Source organism: Odocoileus virginianus, chromosome 1, assembly GCF_023699985.2.
Source record: "Odocoileus virginianus isolate 20LAN1187 ecotype Illinois chromosome 1, Ovbor_1.2, whole genome shotgun sequence".
Lineage (NCBI taxonomy): Eukaryota > Metazoa > Chordata > Mammalia > Artiodactyla > Cervidae > Odocoileus > Odocoileus virginianus.
Window position 1 is genome coordinate 42,468,650 of NC_069674.1, and position 19,138 is coordinate 42,487,787.

At 36.7% G+C, this 19,138-nt stretch overlaps 1 long non-coding RNA gene across 1 annotated transcript in view; it reads left to right on the top strand.

Annotated features, from left to right (window-relative positions):
* Positions 1 to 529: 529 nt before the first annotated feature.
* Positions 530 to 19,138, top strand: part of LOC110151609 (uncharacterized) — a 60,833-nt gene continuing 42,224 nt past the window's right edge. Inside the window, exons 1-2 of the long non-coding RNA XR_002318120.2 lie at positions 530 to 752; positions 1,113 to 1,180. This is a non-coding gene — a long non-coding RNA (uncharacterized lncRNA). The remainder of the gene's footprint in view (positions 753 to 1,112; positions 1,181 to 19,138) is intronic.

Below are 19,138 nucleotides of genomic sequence, written 5' to 3' on the forward strand. Positions count from 1 at the left end.
AAGGTAGGTTATTGGCTTAAAAATGCCCAGGACAATAGTTCTCTTATTTTTAATAAGCAATTGTTTAATAAACGAGTCCCCAGGTTTCCAATATTCAATATATGTATATACTGGACCTTATTATTTCCTAGATTATTTTACTGCAGTCAATTTACCCATTTTATGAGCAGCTTAATGTTTTGAGCCATCTTTTCCAGAAGTATGTTGTTAAGAACATTCGTTTTTGAGAGCTTCCCTGGTGGCTCAGATGGTAAAGAACACGCCTGCAATGCAGGAGACCCAGGGTCAGAAAACCCCCCTGGAGAAGAAAATGGCACCACACTCCAATATTCTCGCCCAGAGAGAATCCCATGGTCAGAGGAGCCTGGTGGGCTACAGGCCATGGGGTCACCTGCAAAGAGTCAGATGACTGAGCCACTTTCATATTTATTTTAAAACAGTGACTAATAACTTTTATTTTTATGTTTCTCAAACTATTAATTTATTCTACAAATATTTATTGAATATTCTTTGTGTGTCTCTCTAAGGGGCTGGGAGACACAGCAACAGACAAAGCAGATCCCCACCGCCATGAAGCTTGCACTGGCATCTAAAATATTTAAATCACAAACTCACCAATGGAGTACAGGTAGTTAAAAAAGAAAAGAATTCCAAGGATTGAGCTGTGAAACTTTCCAGCATGTGGTGGTGAGAGTGATGAAAAGTAAAGGACAAAAGAAATTAAGATACCATTAAGAGATACTTCTAAGGAGGTAAGAGGGAAAGTGGAACTGTTGAGTGCCCCGGAAGCTGAGTGAAAGCAGTATTTCAAGGAAAGGAGAGTACTCAAGGGAGTGTCAGGTGCTTTTATGTGATCAAGTAGGATGAGAAATAAGAACAAGATTTAAAATGTGAAGATCATTGATGACTTACCTCATGGCAGTTGGTTCAGAGAAGGGGAGAACAGAACCTGGAGACAAGTCAAAGAACAGAGCAATCCAAGTATAGACAACTCTTCTTAAGACTTTTTCTGTAAAATAAAGAAGAGAATTGGAGTGATGAGTGGAGGAAAAAACAGGTTCCAGAACCAGGAACACTTTAAGATAGAAAAAATTGTATCTATATTCTTGTAGGGACAATCCTAAGGAGAGCAGAAGATAGACAGAGAGTGAAGAATTGCTGGAGCAAGGTCATTGAGAAGGTAAGAGGGGATGGGATTCAGTGCATGAATGGTGGGTCTGGCCTTTGTTGGGAGGATGAATAGTTTATACTCAATGGAAGAAAATACACTATAGATGGGTCTAGATGCAGTGAAGTGGCTAGATGTTCTGGGTGAGTTTGGGGAAGTTCTCTTCTGACTGCTTCTTTTTTCTCAGTGATACAGGGAGCATTTGTCTGCTGAGAGTGAGGATGAGGGAAAATGAAAATTTGAGAGAAGAGGGAAAGGCATACAAAATGGGACAGATAGAAAACACATAATAAGATAGAAAGAAGTCTAAATATATCAGTAATCACAACTATGAATGGAATAAACTTTCCAATCAAAAGGCAACATTTTTAGACTGGATTGAAACAAACATTTATGCTATTTATACAAGTCAGGTGTAAAATGCAAGAACACAGAAAAACTAAAAATTAAGTATTCAAAAGGGGTACCTGTCAAATGTCAAATAAAAGAAACATGATCTAAATATATTATTACCAGATAAAATGACTTTAAGGAGAGCTACTACTTAATGGTAAAATATTCAGTTCACTAAGAAGGTAAAATAATTCTAAATTTGTATGCCTCTAATAATGTAGCCTGGAAACATAGTATGACAGAATCACAAGGAGATTTTTTAAAGTCTGCCACTGCAGTAAGAGATTTTAACACATTTTTGAGAAATTGAATCTTTAATTAAACTTTTTATAAAGTAAAAAGTAAAAAAGAAGTAAAATCAGGCACAGGAAGCTTTCCTGGTCAGTTATCTAAACATTTAAAGAACAGGACAATCCAAAGAAGCACAAACTCTTCCAGAAAACAAATTGGGAAAGAATGTTTCCCATCCTGTTTTATGAGGTTAGCATAACTCTTGAAACCAAAGTTACTAAAATATGGTACAATTTTATTTTTTTATTAAATAAATGTTTTTAAATGAACAACCTGATTTGCTTGATAGCAAATTTTTAAAAAAGATAATACATCAAAATCATGATTATCTCAGTAGATGCAGAAAAGGCATTCTGCATAACTCTCTATTCATAAAAAAATTCTTAGCAAACAGAATAGAAGGAAACTTTTAAACTGAAATGAAGTTGATTTACAATATTGTGTTAGTTTTGGTTGTACAGCAAAGTGAGTCAGTTATTTATACAGTTTTTTTTTTTCAGATTATTTTCCATTATAGGTTATTACAAGATATTGAATATTGTCCCTTGTGTTGTACAGTTATTTCTTGCTGCTCCTATATTTTATATAGAGTAGTGTGTATCTGTTAATCCCATACTCCTAATTTATATACTCCTTTCCCCTTTGGAAACCACAAGTTTCTTTTCTATGTCTGTGAATCTGTTTCTGTTTTATAAACAGATTCATTTGTTTTATTTTTTAGATTCCATGGATAAGTGATATCATACAGTATTTGTATTTCTCTGTCTGACTAGCCTCACTTATTATGATAGTCTCCAGATCCATCCATGTTTCTGAAGGCAATATTTTTTTCTTTTTATGGCTGAGTAACATTCTATTACGTGTATGTATATATATATATGTGTGTGTGTGTGTATACACACACACACACATACATACAGCATCTTCTTTATCCATTAATCTGTTAATGGACACTTAGGTTACTTCCATGTCTTGGCACTTGTCAGTAGTTCTGCTGTGAACACTGGAGTGCACATATCATTTTGGATTAGCATTCTCTCTCACCTAAGTATATACTCAAGAGTGGGATTGTTGGATTACATGGTAGCTCTATTTTTAGTGTTTTTAAGGAAGCTCTATACTGTTTTTCATAGTGGTTGCACCAATTTACATTCCCACTAACTGTGTAGGAGGGTTAAAAGGAAACTTTTTTAACCTACCATTGAGCCTGTCCAAAAAATGTGCAGTACTTCCTAACATGGTGTTGAAAGCATATCCTTAAATGATGAACAGGACAAAGATGTCTGCTATCACCATCACTGTTCAACACTGTACCTGTAGTCCTAGCTTGTGTAATAAGGAAAGAAGAAGAAATAAAAGGCAAAATGATTAAAAAGGAGGAAACAAATTATCATTATTCATAGATGAAATACAGTTGACCCTTGAACAACAGCGGGGGCTAACGGGGTTAACAGTGGGGGTTCCACTTCACCACAGTGAGCATCCAAGTATTTATTTACAGTAGGCTCTCTGTATCCATGGTTCCTCATCTATAGGTTTAACTAACTGTGGATCATTCAGTATTATAGCATCTATTTACTTTCTAAAAAATCCACATGTAAGTGGACCTATGCATTTCAAATCCCTGTTGTTCAAGGGTCAACTGTAATTTTACATAGAAAACCTAAGAATCTACAGATACAATATAAGATTTGAGCAGAGGTTAGCAAGATTGCTAGGTAAAAACATCAACGTATAAAAGTCAATTGTATTTCTATGCACTGCAACAGTCAGTCAGTAATGCAATTAGGAAAGATGCCATTTCTTACAGTGACCCAAAGCACCAAGTATCTGCTAATAGAGTTAATGAAAGGTAAGCAGTCTCTTTTTGGGGAAAAACTTAAAGTGTATTGGAAAAGAAATTAAAAAATATCCAAATGAGCATAAAGACCTTTCATAATCTTGCATAGAAGAACTCAGTATGATAAAATTGTGATTCTTCCCCAATACATCTATTTTCTCAGTATTATTCTAATGGTTGTACCATCAGGATTTTTCATGGAACTAGACACATGAGTTCTAAAATTGTCATGGAATAACAAAAGGTCAAGAAGTCATGAAATTCCCAGAGAAGAAAAGCAATATAAGATGATTTGCCCTTCTAGATATCAAGGCTAATATAAAACCATGAAAATTGTTTAACACAGGGTTAGACAAACAGACTAAGGGAATGAAATGAGAACACTGAAACTGACCCAGGCCCAGAGGAAAAATTTGATATGTGCCAGAGCTTGTATGTCAATAGGAAGGAAGTGCTATTGTTTATGTTAATTTATAAAACATTGTGTTATGAAAAAAATGAAATTGTACTTCCTTCCACAAAAATCAAATCTATGAAAAATGAAAGACCTACTATGAAAGGAAAACTTGAAAATATAGGAAAATATCTTTAAAGACAAAAACATGGGAAAATATCTTTGTAACCTTTGAATATGGATAGATTTATTAAATAAGACACATATAGGAATGTGAGCCAAAGGAGTAAAAAAATTATCCATTTATACTAACATTTATCATACTCAAAAGGAACCATGGAGGGACTGAAAAATACCACCATTCACTTGTGACAGAATGAAAGTGAAAAGTATCTTAACACTATTTTGAAAATAGCTTTAGATAGGAATACATAGGAACTAAATGATAAAGGAAAGCAAGATAATGATAGACCAAAAATTCAGCATAATGCCTACCTCTGAGGATTCAGGTGGGGAGTCAGCTATAACAAGGAAGGGTATCTCTGATACTCTAAGATTTTATTCTTAAGCTGATGTCTGCTACAGAACAGGAGTGTTCATTTCCTTGAAATGATTTTAACTATGCACATATATTTCATATATATAAATAAAAAAGAAAATACAATTTAAAACACATTTATAGTGTAATACAAATCAATTCAAAATGACAAAGCAATATTAGAAATACATTGGCTTTCAAATGGAAAGGGAGAGCTTCAGGTATGGTTTGATCCAGAATCCATACCTACAGCTGGGGAAGAGGGCATCTTCCTTAAGAGCAAATAGACTACACTGGGAAAGGTTAAATGCCAGGATGAAGAACAACTGAGAATGGAAGAATCTAGGCAGGGAAAATTAGTAAATGTCCAGAGCCACAAAACAAATATTTCAGTTAACATTTCTTATCTTCAACTGAACTTTTAAAATCCTTGTTTTTCCTATTTGACTTTTGCTAACCTGGATTTCTAGCTGAAATGAAACATTAAGAGGTATAATAATTTTATAACATCCCTTAATTATTTTGTACATATAACCTTACAACTCATGCTTTAACTTTTTGCTCAAAAGATATTTTGATTCAATAATAAGCACTCTTCTTAAGTGTGGTGGCATTCTGATTGAGAAATAGTACTAGCTTGTTAAAAAAATGACTTGTTAAAAAATAATAATAGTACTAGCTTGTTAAAAAAGCTTTTTAAAATAGTGACTGTTGTACCTGTGCCCTTGTATCCCAGTATATGTATAATATATATACAAGTCATAATTAGGATCATGTTGACTTTGAATATAACTGCAACTTTATGTTATTTATTTAATTTTCATATTTTTCTAGTTTTGAAGCTGCTATTTTAATAGACAACTTTCCCGAGCTAATTATTATTATCAAAGTTTATAATCTCTTTTGAATAATTGTGGATTTGAATAATTTAAAATCTACCTATTAAGTCCAAAAATGTTAAAGAAAATTATTCTTTTTAAAATTTCTTTATTGAAGTATAATTAATTTACAATGTTTTACCAACCTCTGCTGTAGAGCCAAGTGACTCAGTTATACACATAAATATATTCTTTTTTGATGTTCTTTTCCATTATGGTTTATCCCAGGAGATTGGATATAGTTCCCTGTGCTATATAGTAGGACCTTGTTGTTTATCCGTTCTAAATGTAATAGTTTGCATTTACCCACCTCAAACTCCCAGGCCATCCCTCTCCCTCCCCCTACTCCTTGGCAACCACAAGCCTGATCTCTATGGCAGCAGAATTATTCTTGATAGCAATCTCTCAAGACTTTAAACAGATTAAATGCTATGTAATTTAATGCTTTGTTCATGATGCAAGGTCATTAGGAATGTAAATTGCTTTGTTATAATTACAATTAATTTCTGATTCAAGTAGCTGTTTGTTTCTGTACTTAAAGGGTGAGTGTGAACTTTCTGTTTTTTGGTCGCTACTCTCCACATGAGCATTAACTTAAAATTATTTATTTATGTATTTATTTTTGGCGGCACTGGGTCTCTGTTGCATTTGCATGGGTTTTCTCTAGTTGTGGGGAGTGGGGGGCTACTCTTCCTTGCAGTGCATGGCCTGCTCATTGCCGTGGCTTCTCTTTTTGCAGAGCACAGGCTCTAGGAGTGCAGGCTTCAGTAAGCTTGGCTAGTGGCTTCAGCAGTTGTGGCTCATGGGCTTAGTAATTCCGCAGCATGTGGGATTTTCCCAGACCAGGGCTTGAACCCACGTCCCTTTCATTGGCAGGCAAATTCTTATCCACTGTGCCACCAGGGAAGGCTGAGCTTTAACTTTCTGAAGCTATTGATATGCCAACACCTATCAGCAAAACTCTTCTAAGCTGTTACATCTTAAGTGCTACAAACTAATTAAAAGCATGATATAATCATGTCAAAAGTATCTGTGAATAGATTTTTAGTAAAGTTCTCACAAAAATTACATACTTGAATTTGAGAGCAAAATTTTTGATCTCCCTTTTATATCACAATAGCTTTAAAATTTTTGCTTATAATTTTCCTTTTTTTTAAAAAATAATTTTGCTTTTTACCAAGTTTTCAGTTATCTTGTTCTAAGGAATCCTATGAGTATAGATTGTTTTGTAAACAGGAAAAAGCACTAAATATGAATCAAAGTACTGAATTATTTTAGTTATGTATGATTTAACCACTGTAATGTTTAAATTCGATACTTCCCACTCATAGTGAGTGAAAGTTGCTCAGTCATGTCCGACTTTTTGTGACACCATGGACTATACAGTCCATGGAATTCTCCAGGCCAGAATACTAGAGTGGGTAGCCTTTTCCTTCTCCTACTCATAAAGCTTTATTAATTCCTCTCTAAGCTATCTGTGATTTCTATTAAAAAAGATTCTGTTTTTAATTGTCTGTCTCATTTACTTCAAAAATTATTTTAGTGATTTATTTCTCATTTTATATTAAAATTATTTGGTGCTCTTTCAATAGACTTCATTGTCTGTAGGACAAAACATAGATTACCAAAACTCTTCTCTTGTGTATTTCCAAATTGCCTACCTTCTTTTACCTACTATATCCATGTGTAAGTTCTCTTTTCATATCCTATTTGTCTAGATTATGTCATTTTCAGTCCTATTTCCTGGTGAAGTCTACTAACATACCTACCTCTACTAAGTGATCCGATGGTTAGATCCTTTTTCTTTATGAGACCTTTCTTAATTTCTCCCAGCCCACACAAAACTCTCTCTTCCCTATGTTTAATACATTACCCTCCTACGAATGAAGAGCTTGCATACTATTTTGTTTTGGAAATCTGTCTAGAGTAACCTTTGGATGATTTTGTATATCTCCAACACTTAGCACAGTGTTTATCCACAGTACCTAGAACAGTCTCTTAGTAGATAGTTGGTAAGGATATAATGATGGTGGATTCTTCATTTAGGGGGCATGCCAGTAGCTTACTTGAGAGAGTTCTTGTCCTTTTGTGATGAAGTGGTGTGGGTTTCCTTTTGGTGAGGAATTCTTGTAGGCAGAATACTGTGAGTACACATTTGTACCAGGAAAGTAAAATACAGACCTCCAGCCAAAACTCAAGTAATTCTGGCCAAAGACATAAACAGCCAAATTCCTTCAAAAATAGTTTCCTAGAAGCAATTTGCATTGACTGTGCTTTGGTCCAAATAGGCTCCTTTAAAAGTGTAAATCTTTAAAAGCATGGTAAATCTAATCATTGCAGATAGATGGCTTGGAATAGTAGTGTTTAACTTTTGGCTAAAATCATCTAGATTTTTGTCAGCAGTTCAATTCATTTTTCCAAGTCACCATTCATCTTTTTTACAGATATGTGGTAGAAAGTACATATCTTTTTAGAATGGGAGTATCTTTCTAATTATTGAACAGTCTTTCTTCAGGTGTAGAATTTGTTGAACCTAGGATGCAGAAGGAATTTAAAAAATGTGAGTGTCATGAAACAGTGATTAAAAAGTAGTGGAAATTTAGTATTTTTCCTTAATGTGTACATTGATCAGAAATTTGAATTCCTAAACTGGGTTAAAGACATTCAAACTGGGTTAAAGACACAGTCAAGATCAATAAACAAATAAACAAATATTTATTAATTTGCAAGTCAAGCCTACCAGGTGGCTCAGTGGTAAAGAATCCACCTACCAGTGCAGGAGCTGCAAGAGATGTGGATTTGATCCCTGGATTGGGGAGATCTGCTGGAGAAGGGAACGGCTACCCACTCCAGTATTCTTGCCTGGAAAATTCCATGGGCAGAGGAGCCTGGTGGGCTGCAGTCCATGGGGTCGCAAAGATTCAGACACAACTGTGCGGCTTTCACATTTTTACTTTAAGCCTTACATAGGATGAAAAGAGCCATAATCTTTGCCTTTAAGAAGTTTGAGATCTAGATAAATAGATATAGGTAGATAGTATGTGTTATTTATTGAGATATGAATTCATGGCTGAATAAAGCAGTGTGTCATACTTGCCAAAGAATGACACAACAAAAATACCATGAGAGAGAAAGAGAGGTGTTCTTTCATGCTGGGATGAGTGTAGAAAGCTATATCAAAGTAAACTCAAAGAGTTGTACTTGAAGAATGGGTGGACTTTGAATGTGGATGAAGAGAGGTAAAAACATTCTTGGAGATAAAGAATGAGAACAGTGTGAACAAGGCCATGGAGTCAAAGCCATTTTGGGAGGAGAGAGAAGATCGGTTTTTCAGAGAGATGCAAAACTATAGACTAGACTAGGAAAGGAGTTTGGAGTCGGGTTGTGGATGAGTGTGAATGCCAGGTTATGGAATAAATATTTACCATGTAAATGAGTGGTGAGGAGCTATTTGGGGAAGATTTTGATAAAAGAGAAAGCTTGATCCAAGTTGAGGTTTAGGAGATTAATTGTTAGCCATGTACCATTTGAAAAGGAAGACAAAGAGGAGAGGTAAAGTGAAGAGGTTTAGAAGACTAACAAAGCAGTGCACGTGTGAGGTAGAACAGAGGACATATGTAATTTTTCTGTTCAGCATCCCCTTTCTTCTGGTTCAGTGTTTCTGGTGGAGATGACACCATCCCCTGCCAAGAGCAGGTGACCCTGATGTGCTCAGTTAAAGGAGTCCATTCCTCTGGTCATAATTATTGGTTCATGAATGGGCACACACCCTAAAGTGAGAAAATTAGTTTTATCTCTAGAGCTCTTTCTGCTAGACCTATCAGAAAAGATACCCACTTCTTCAAGGATCCTAACATTGTCAGTGGTCATCTTTCCTGTCATATTGTATGGTAGCTAGCTTCCAAGATGGTCCTCAGTGTTCCCTTCTAATTTCATGTCCTTGTATAATCTTCTTCCGTATTGTATTGGAGTCGGTCTATGTCTACATGCGGAGAAGGCAATGGCACCCCACTCCAGTACTCTTGCCTGGAAAATCCCATGGACAGAGGAGCCTGGTAGGCTGCAGTCAGTGGGGTCTCTAAGAGTCAGACACGACTGAGCGACTTCACTTTCATGCACTGGAGAAGGAAATGGCAACCCACTCCAGTGTTCTTGCCTGGAGAATCCCAGGGACAGCAGAGCCTGGTGGGCTGCCGTCTATGGGGTTCACAGAGTTGGACACGACTGAAACGACTTAGCAGCAGCAGCAGCATGTCTATATGATGAATGGGGCTTCTCTGATAGCTCAGTTGGTAAAGAATCCACCTGCAATTCGATTGCAGGAGACCTAGGTTCGATTCCTGAGTTAGGAAGATCCACTGGAGAAGGGATATGCTACCCATTTTGTATTCTTAGGGCTTTCCTTGTGGCTCAGATGTGGTAAAGAATCTGCCTGCACTTCGAGAAGCCTGGGTTTGATCCCTGGGTCAGAAAGATCCCCTGGAGAAGGGAATGGCTACCCACTCCAGTATTCTAGTGTGGAGAATTCCATGGACTGTATAGTCCATGGGGTCACAAAGAGTCAGACACGACTGAATGACTTTCACTTCACTTCATGTGATGAATGAGTATACAGCAGAAGTGATGGTATAAGTGAAACTCTGTAGGGACAGAAGCTATAGATTCCAAAGTGAAACCTAGACTTAGTATCAAGACTTGATTTTTAGATAAAAGGGAACACCAAGTTTTTAGTTTAGCAAATGGTTATATCATTAACAGATGTAGCAATGTCTAGAAAGGGGATTTGTTGTTGTGGGAGAAGGATAGGAGGAGATAAAGAATATATTTTCAGGTCAAGATTCTGGATAGTAGCATTAGGAACAATGGCTGGCATTGATAGAATAGGCTGTCTTACAAAACCCTGAGTTCTCTGTCACTGTATGATTCCTTATTGAGGATGTTGGAGACTGAACTAATTATAATAACATAGCATCTAAAATCACATCCAAGTAGATGATTTGATTTCAACCAGTTATACAAACACATACTCAAAAAAAGGGATACTTAACATAAACGGAGGCAATAGCCGTAATCTCTCCTACCTTAGAGCTCTTAACAGTTTTTTCCCTTGTTTCTCACTTGTTGCATCAGGTGAATTTTAATCTCTGTTGGAGTATACCCAGTTCACTAGATAGACTAGAACCAGGACCTGGGGGCTTTGGTCACAGCCATCTCTCAACTTTGCAAATTATTTCGGTTCCACTTTCACTTGATTCTATGCTGTATAAAGCTATCTCAGAAAATACTAAAAAAGAACCAAAGAAACCAAAGGATACTCTAGCAAACTGACAAACCTATATGTCTTCTTTCTATTAGAAATAATTTTATGTCATGTAAATATCTTTCCTATATTGCTCAGTACACTCAAAGCACCTTTTTCCTTACTTTTCTTTTCTTTTAAAAAAAGTTATCACCTATTCCTTGTTTCTGAAAAAATTTCCTTTTTCTTTAACATAATCCCAAAGTAAACAAAATACTTTGCTTCCAGAAAATAAAACAGAAATGTAGAGTGAGGAAATTAGACTAGACAATTCCTGAAATTACTTTCAGCTCGTAAACAGAAATAGCAAATCCAAAATATTTGTATTCAATAGCACTGAACTCCTTTAGTAATAGTTAAAAATTTTTTTAATGACACAATTATACAAATTATGTTTTTCAATACTTTTTCATCAAATTGTAAAATTCTGTGCACATTTAAAAGGGATTTATGAGCTTGAAAAAGCTAATATGCTTTTCTACTAAGCATTTTATTCATAAGAAGCCAAATCTTGATATTCAATAGGATTTGTGAAAAGCAGCAAATAAGGAAGTGGGACAATGGGAAGAAAACAGGTTCATCAGATTCTTGCCTCATTCTCAGCCTCCCTTTATCCCCTCACCTTGGATTCGTTCAGTACATTCGTTTTTTTCCAAGTCTGGAGAAATCTCCCTTACTTGATCAATTTTGTAGATGCCTACACTGAAGATTTATTATTTATTTTTTGTGCATCCTTGCAAAATATTCCTTGAATATTTTAATGAGAAATAGGGTTTTTCTTAGAAAATATTTGATAATTTGAGTGATTTTATAAAACTACACAATAGAGTTTTTTCATCATTGGAAAGACACTTAACATATTAAGTTTTCTTACGCCATTTAGAAACATCAGAAAGACCAAGCTGATGCAATTTTCACTCATCATTTACTTCATGAAAGCAGGGAAATTCCCAGTCGGCCATTTTAAAGCATGCTGCTGGGTTAAAGGAACTATTTGATTTTCAAATTCTGTTTGCATAAGCAAATACAAATCAAGACCCAAATCATGGATCAACTGGCCTCAAAATTTTCCCTTCTTGATGTTGTTCTTTTCCTCTGTCCCTCCCTGCAGCCTCCCTCGTCTTGTTGACAGTTCATCTTACCATAAGCTATTATAATATAGAAGATGTTATCTTTCAGGATAAAGGCAGAATGCCAATGTGGGAGGCAGAATTTTGGCAGTATTCTGAATTTTCTTAAAGACAATGTGCATTCTTCTTCCTTCATCCCCTTAGAAGTGAGAAAAAAAAATCTCATCAGCTTTAATGGAACAAATTTAGCTCAGCTCTCAACAGGCAAAGTGTTCTTTTTTTTTTTTTTTTTCTATAGTCACCTCAAGAAGATTCCTGAGCCTTCATTGTACAAGATTGTTTTAAAAATATTTTGCTCTTTCTTTTGGTATGACTTGTGCAGTATACAAGTAATTTAGTAATAAAATTTTAGTTTTCATGTTGCAAATCTGGTCGCCCTAGTTTAAAATTATATGTTGAATTATGAAAATCAAGCATTTAGTTGCCATGGGGAAAAGAGAAATTGTTTAAATATGCAAGCTTGGTGTCTTTTCCACTCATATTTTCCATCCAGAAAGTTGTCTGGAAAACCATTACCCCTCTACTAGAGATATTACACAAATGTAATGAAAACCTAAAATAATTTTGGTTTTCACCGACCTTTTCATATGAATTAGTCAGAGTTTCCATCTTACTCTCTGAAAATAACAAAAAGATGGATTTTGTCAAAGGATTACTATGAAGGAAATGTGGTTTTGGATTGACTATTACAGATATGAGAAGAGTGTAAAATACTGGTCTATTTGAAAACAATGGGCCTGAAAGAAAATTCAGAAAGACTTGACTTGCTTTGTATAGCTAAAAACATTTTATGTTAAAATCTATGTTAATATAGATTTAGGAAACTTTAGGAGGTATGGCATTTAAGTGTGCCTAAAATGTAGGCACTAATAGGCTATTCTATATTTGAATTTCAAGTTTTAAAAATAATATTCAATGAATTTTGCATTAGATTTACTTTTTGGTAGATTAAAAATAATTTTTTAAAACAGAAGAAACGATGTCTCTTAATATGAAACAATATCTCACTACCTTGACTAGTCCATGGGATTTTAATGATTATTCTGGGGTTGCTTTTGAAGAGGAATTACGACTAGAGATACTGCTTAATTAGCAATAAAGTCCAGGGATCTGAAAACTGAAGAATTCATGATAGTGACTAATGGGGTGTAAGACTGTTTAGTGTCTGTCCCAATAGAAGGAAGTATTTAGTGTTAGTAATCATTGAATAAGATCCGGATATAAGTTTTCAAGTGGCTGTTTTCCCAGCTCTATTACACACTTCATACCCTTTGGCAGCCTCAGATTTACTGCCTTTGGACGGTGAGCTTGTTAAGCCAGGACTGTTTCTGCAAACAGAGATATTTTCTCTGTCTTGAGTCTCTGGACTCTTTCCCAACCCTTGAAATGGCACAAATGCACATCCTTCATCACAAAGGAGACCAAACACAAGAGTGTAGAAGGATCAGTGCTGAGGTCTCGGCATGACACAGTGGCTGCAAAGTCATGGAGCACTGGGTCTCAGACCTTCTGCCTCTTACCAGTGTGTGAGTCTGGAACAGTCTCCTCTCTCTGACCTCAGAGTTGGCTATACAATGAGATTCATGGGGATTTATGATATGAAATTATGCTACATAGTTACAATTTACAGAAACTATTTTGGATTAGGAGTATGTAGACATTAGAATGAACTCTTATAGACTCTGCTTCTTATGAGAGTTGGATTTCATACAAAAAGCTGGCTGATGGAGCAGTGACATTTTGGCACCAGTTCATTGACAGCAGGGACCACAATAATTGCCTCATTCTTGCCAGAACATGAGGTTTTGTAAGAAAAGTGATAATTTTTGTAACCTTAGCTCATTATTAATTATATCTCTTCTAGCAACACCATCTACTGCCCAACTTTTTTCTAGAGCCAAATTTTAGGAATGTGTGTAACAACCCACTCTCTCTTCAATTGCTTGGAACTTGGATACTTTTTTCTAATTAGTCTTTTCTTTATGGAAGGTTTGGGGATTTTTCTCTTATTTTTGGTAGCCTGAAATTTCACCAAGACTGAATGGGCATAGATTCCAACTCTCTAATTCATCTTAAAAAGCCCTTTGATCTGAAGTCTAGTATTTTTCTCTAGCTCCAGGAAATTTTCTTTCATATTTATTTTCACATTTTACTACTTCCATTTCCTGTTTCTGAGGACTTACATGAGAGGTATTTGAAATCATCTAGATCTCTTTTCCATGTCTCTTAAATTTTCTTTGACATTTTCCATTTTTCTTTTGTACTGCATTCTGGGAAGAGTCCTCAGTTTGGTCTTTCAGTTCTGAAAGTTAGTCTTTAATGATATCTGTTCTGATATTCAGTTCATTATTTTTTTTCCTTTTTGAATCCTGAGTGTAAAAAGTTGATTTAATTATAACACCTTAATTCATAGCACAATTTTATCATTTGTCTGTGTAAAAATCTTATTTCACTCATTTATTTTTCTAAACTTCATCCCTGATTTGCATTTCCATTTTCCCTACCACTATTTCCATTTAGTATACTCAATATAAGATCTTGAATCTGCATATATTCTTGCATGCCCAAAGATATTTTGTTGTCTTCTGTGCGTGCTTTTCTATTGTTATAAATATACAATATTGTGCTATGCAGCATAGTTTTTAAACAATTTGGCAGTAATAGTTTTAATTCCTAAGAACTCCAATTGTCTCTCTTTTTTATAGCAATCATATTTTTACTCATCAGTGTAATATCTTCTCAAATCTCTCCAAATAGATGTTATACTTATTTTAAGTTCTTATTTTGTTGTCCCCATTGACTTTCTATAGGTTTTATTTCTGCTACTTGAATTGATGATGCTCTCCAGTGATGTTAATTTTCCTCAAATATTTGGTAATGATTATCTGTTCTTATTATCTGTTTCCTTGACCAGATGAGAATCCCTGTTTACTTGTCTGTTAATACATGTTTCTCTTTTGCTGATAAAGGAAGAGCACAGTGAGATGTGCACCCAGAGGGCTAGCATATTAGTTTTCTAGGGCTGCCTACTTTTCTAGGCTGCAAAGTACTCCAAACTAGGAATAGAAATTTATTCTCTCACAGTTCTGGATGCTAAAAGTTCAAAATCAAGGTGTTGGCAAGACAATCCTAACTCCAAGCCCCTAAGAGAAGATCCTTCTTTGCTTCTTCCAGCTTCTGACAGCCCTAGGCACTGTTTGGCTTGTGATAACATAAACCCATGCTCTGCCTTTGTCTTTACATGGTTGTCTTCCCTCTGTGTCTGTGTGTCTCTTGTCCTCACATGGTGTTTTCCTCTCTCTGTCTCTTTCCTCTTTGTATAAGAACATACAAATCATATTGGGTTAAGGGCCCGTATTTCATTTGGGCTTCCCAGGTGATGCAGTGGGAAATAATCAGCCTGCCAATGCAGGAGGTGCAGGAGAAACAAGTTTGATCTATGGGTCGGGAAGATCCCCTGGAGAAGAAATGGCAACCCACTCCAGTATTCTTGCCTGGAAAATTCCATATACAGAGGAGCCTGGTGGGCTACAGTCCATGGGGTTGCGAAGAGATGGATACGACTCAGCAGGCATGAGCATGATACTTCATTAGAACCTAATCTTAACTAATTAAACCTGCAATGACCTATTTCCAAATAAGATCATGTTTTGACTGTACTAGGGATTAGGATTTCAATTTATGTTTTTGAGGGATACAATTTAACCTTTAGCTTGTCCACTGAATAAAAGTGGGCTTCCCATCCTTACCTTGTACATTGTCCTTCTCCATTCCCAGAAGCTCTGCTGGTAGCCTCTGATTCCAGAACTCCCAGTTTCGAGACCTGTACCTAGTGTCTTGTGGTAAAGAATCTGCCTGCTAATGCAGGAGGCACAGGTTTGACCCCTGATCTGGAAAGATCCCCTGGAGAAGAAATGGCAACCTACTCCAGTATTCTTGCCTGGGAAATCCCATGGACAGAAGAGCCTAATGGGCTACAGTCCACGGGGTTGCAAAGAGTCAGACATGACTTAGCAACTAAACAACAGCAACATGGCAGTTTACCCTGGTGGGAAATGCTAGAATCAGAATACCCTTTTATTTCCACCGTCTGCTGTCACTGGGACGTCTTGCTAGTCTCTGCTTCTCAGGCCCCAGTACCGAAGGCCAGGAGCCTTTCCCAAAGCCTTTTAGCTTTGTTTATAAATGAGATCTGTAATCAACTGCACAGATCTTTGCTCAAAGGGTCACTGGCCAGATCTTCTGACTGGTCCTTTAATGACTCATCTGATGATTCCTCCAGGACTGATTCATTCGGTTTGATTAGCTCAGTGCCTAAAACTCATGCAGGATTTTTCTTAGGAACTTTTGTTTCCTTTTGCAATAGCTTCTATTTGGATCTTCTGTTGCAGTTTCTCATTTCTCTGTAAATCTGTAAATCTGCTTTCTACCCCTCCCCTCAAACACTCTTTGTGTACTGGAAATTCCTCACATTTTCTGGTCCACTGATGCCATGCTTTCCTGTTTTTCTCTCTGTTTTGGATCCTTCTTTAACCATATCTTTTCTTTAAAATATCAGTGGTGTTTAGATGGGAAGGAGATAGATGTATGTGTTTGCTCTGCCATAAATATATAGTGTATGGTGTTGATCTAAACTAGAGGGTCACAAGGTTTTTTCTGCAGAGGGCCTGAGAGCAAATTATTATAGGCTTTGTCGGCTATAAGTTCTCTCTTGCAACTATTCAATACTGCTGTTATAGTGCAAAAGCAGCCTACACAATATGTAAATGAATGGAAGTGGCTGTGTTTCAATAAAATTTGACTTACAAAAAATAGGCTGTGGGCCAAGTTTGACCTACCCCGAAACCAGTGGTTCTCAAGTTTATCATGCGTCAGAATCTCTGGAAAGACTTGATAAAACACAGATTGCTCTTCTCATCTCCAGTTTCTGACTCAATAGGTCTGGAGTGGGGATGAGGCTGTCCCAGAATTTGCATTTTTAATAAGCTCCCAGGTGATGCTGATGCTACTGGTCTGTGAACCACACCTTGAGAAACACTCGTCTAAATAACTTATGTTTCCTAAACACCACCATCTCAACCATTTATTGATAATACAATTGTGTTCCCTATTCATTTGTTCATTCATTCAATAAGTATTTTATTGAGTTTATCCTATGTGCCAGGCTCTGTTCTAGGTTTTGAGAATATTGCCATAAATAAGACAATGGCTCTGTTCTCATGAGTGGGGAAACTAGACAACCAGACAAACACAAATATACCTATAAAAGATATAATAGTGGGTAGTAATAAGAACTACTTAAATACAGCCAAGGGGAAGGAGAGAGAGATACAGGGATAGAACTCTTTTAGATAGGGTAGTTAGAAGAAGAGATGCCATCTGAATATAGAAGTAAAGATGTAAAAGAACTAATCATGAGAAGGTAGAGCATTCCTGGCAGAAAAAATAGTAAAGGCCTTAATAGGCCCTAAGATAGTAATGAGTTTGTGTTTGAGAAACAGCAAGGGAACTGGTGTAATTGGAGTGATATGAGTAAGGTAAAGGCTGGCAGGAGTTAACTTTAGAAAAGTGGGCATGGTGCACATTTTCGGAATTTGTAGCCCATGATACAGAGTTTGCATTTTACTTTGTTTCATGGGAATACACTGGAGATTTTTGTGCAGAGGGGTGACATGCTAACATTTACAATTTTGAAGCATCACATTGGTTGCTATGTGGGAAACCCTCTGGGAGTGGTGGTCGTGGCAGAGGATGAAGATGACAGCAGAAGCAGAAAGACCAGTTGGGAAGTTTCAAGAATTCTAGGAGAAGGACTACAGTGGCTTAAACCAAAATGATTTTGGTGATGAGATACACTTAGATGCAGAATATATTCCAATGGTGGAACCAGTAGAATTTGCTAATAAATTTGATGTGGAGTGTTAGGTAAAGAGCCATATCAAAGATAACTTCTAAGTGTCTGTCCTGAGCAACAGGGTGTGGCTGGATAGGAAATTAAGATTCCATTTCTAGAACTTCGTGTTTGAGATGTTTCTTAGACATTCAAGTGAAATTGTCAAAAAGATAGATATAAGGAGCTCAGCTGAAAAGTCAAGGCTAGGGATATTAATTTGGAACTGATCAACAAACTTTTAATGTTTTATATTTAAGGCCATCCTGTGAGTAGTATCCTGAAAGTGAAAGTCACTCAGTCATGTCCGATTCTTTGCAACCCCACGGGCTAGGGCCTGCCAGGATCCTCTGTTCATGGAATTCTCCAGGCAAGAATACTGGAGTGGTAACTGTTCGCTTCTCCAGGAGATCTTCCTTATCCAGGGATTGAACTGGGATCTCCTGCATTGCTGCTGCTGCTGCTAAGTCACTTCAGTCGTGTCTGACACTGTGCGACCCCCATAGACAGCAGCCCACCAGGCTCCCCTGTCCCTGGGATTCTCCAGGCAAGGGGTTCTTTACAGGCTGAGCTACCAAGGAAGCCCATTTAAGGCCATAGACTGAAGGAAATCACCTGCAGTGCGACTTTGATAAAGGTGGGGTTCACAAGTTAGTGTTGCTAACTTTGACATGTAAGTTATATCAGTATTCCTCTTCTGTTATCAGTGTTTCCCCTTACTTAAGAGACTTTGGGAAGGTTTTTGTGCCTTGCAAATAAGCAATCCCTGACAAAATGATCCATTACCTTATCTGTATAAATGAGGTAGAGTTTTCAAACCATTTCCATGGAGCCCAAGTTGTCACAGGGGCTTATGAGCAGGCTGTGTGTGGGTATGTGTGTGAGTATGTGTGTGATTATGTGTGTGCTTAGTCGCTCAGTTGTGTCCAACTCTTTGCAAGCCCAGGGACTGTAGCCCCCCATGCTCCTCTGTCCATGGGACTTTCCAGGCAAGAATACTGGAATGGGTTGCCCTTTCCTACTCCAGGGGATAGGTGTAACAAAAAGACATGTCTCCTGGTCCCGTGAACCCTTTTTTACTGTAACCCCTGTTACATGGCTTTTGTTAGAAATTTTGCTATTTAAAAGATGAAAATTAAGGCTACTCTTCCAGCTCTTACACTGTATAACTCCACTGTGTAAACCCATTAATGTTTATCTTTTGTGATAGTACAACTTCAAGTTCCAAGGGAGGTCTGAAATCATTTCCCATATCATGGTCAGGGTACATGCTGGTCCTTATGGCCAAGTCATCACCAGCCTCAAGCTTAGTTTCCT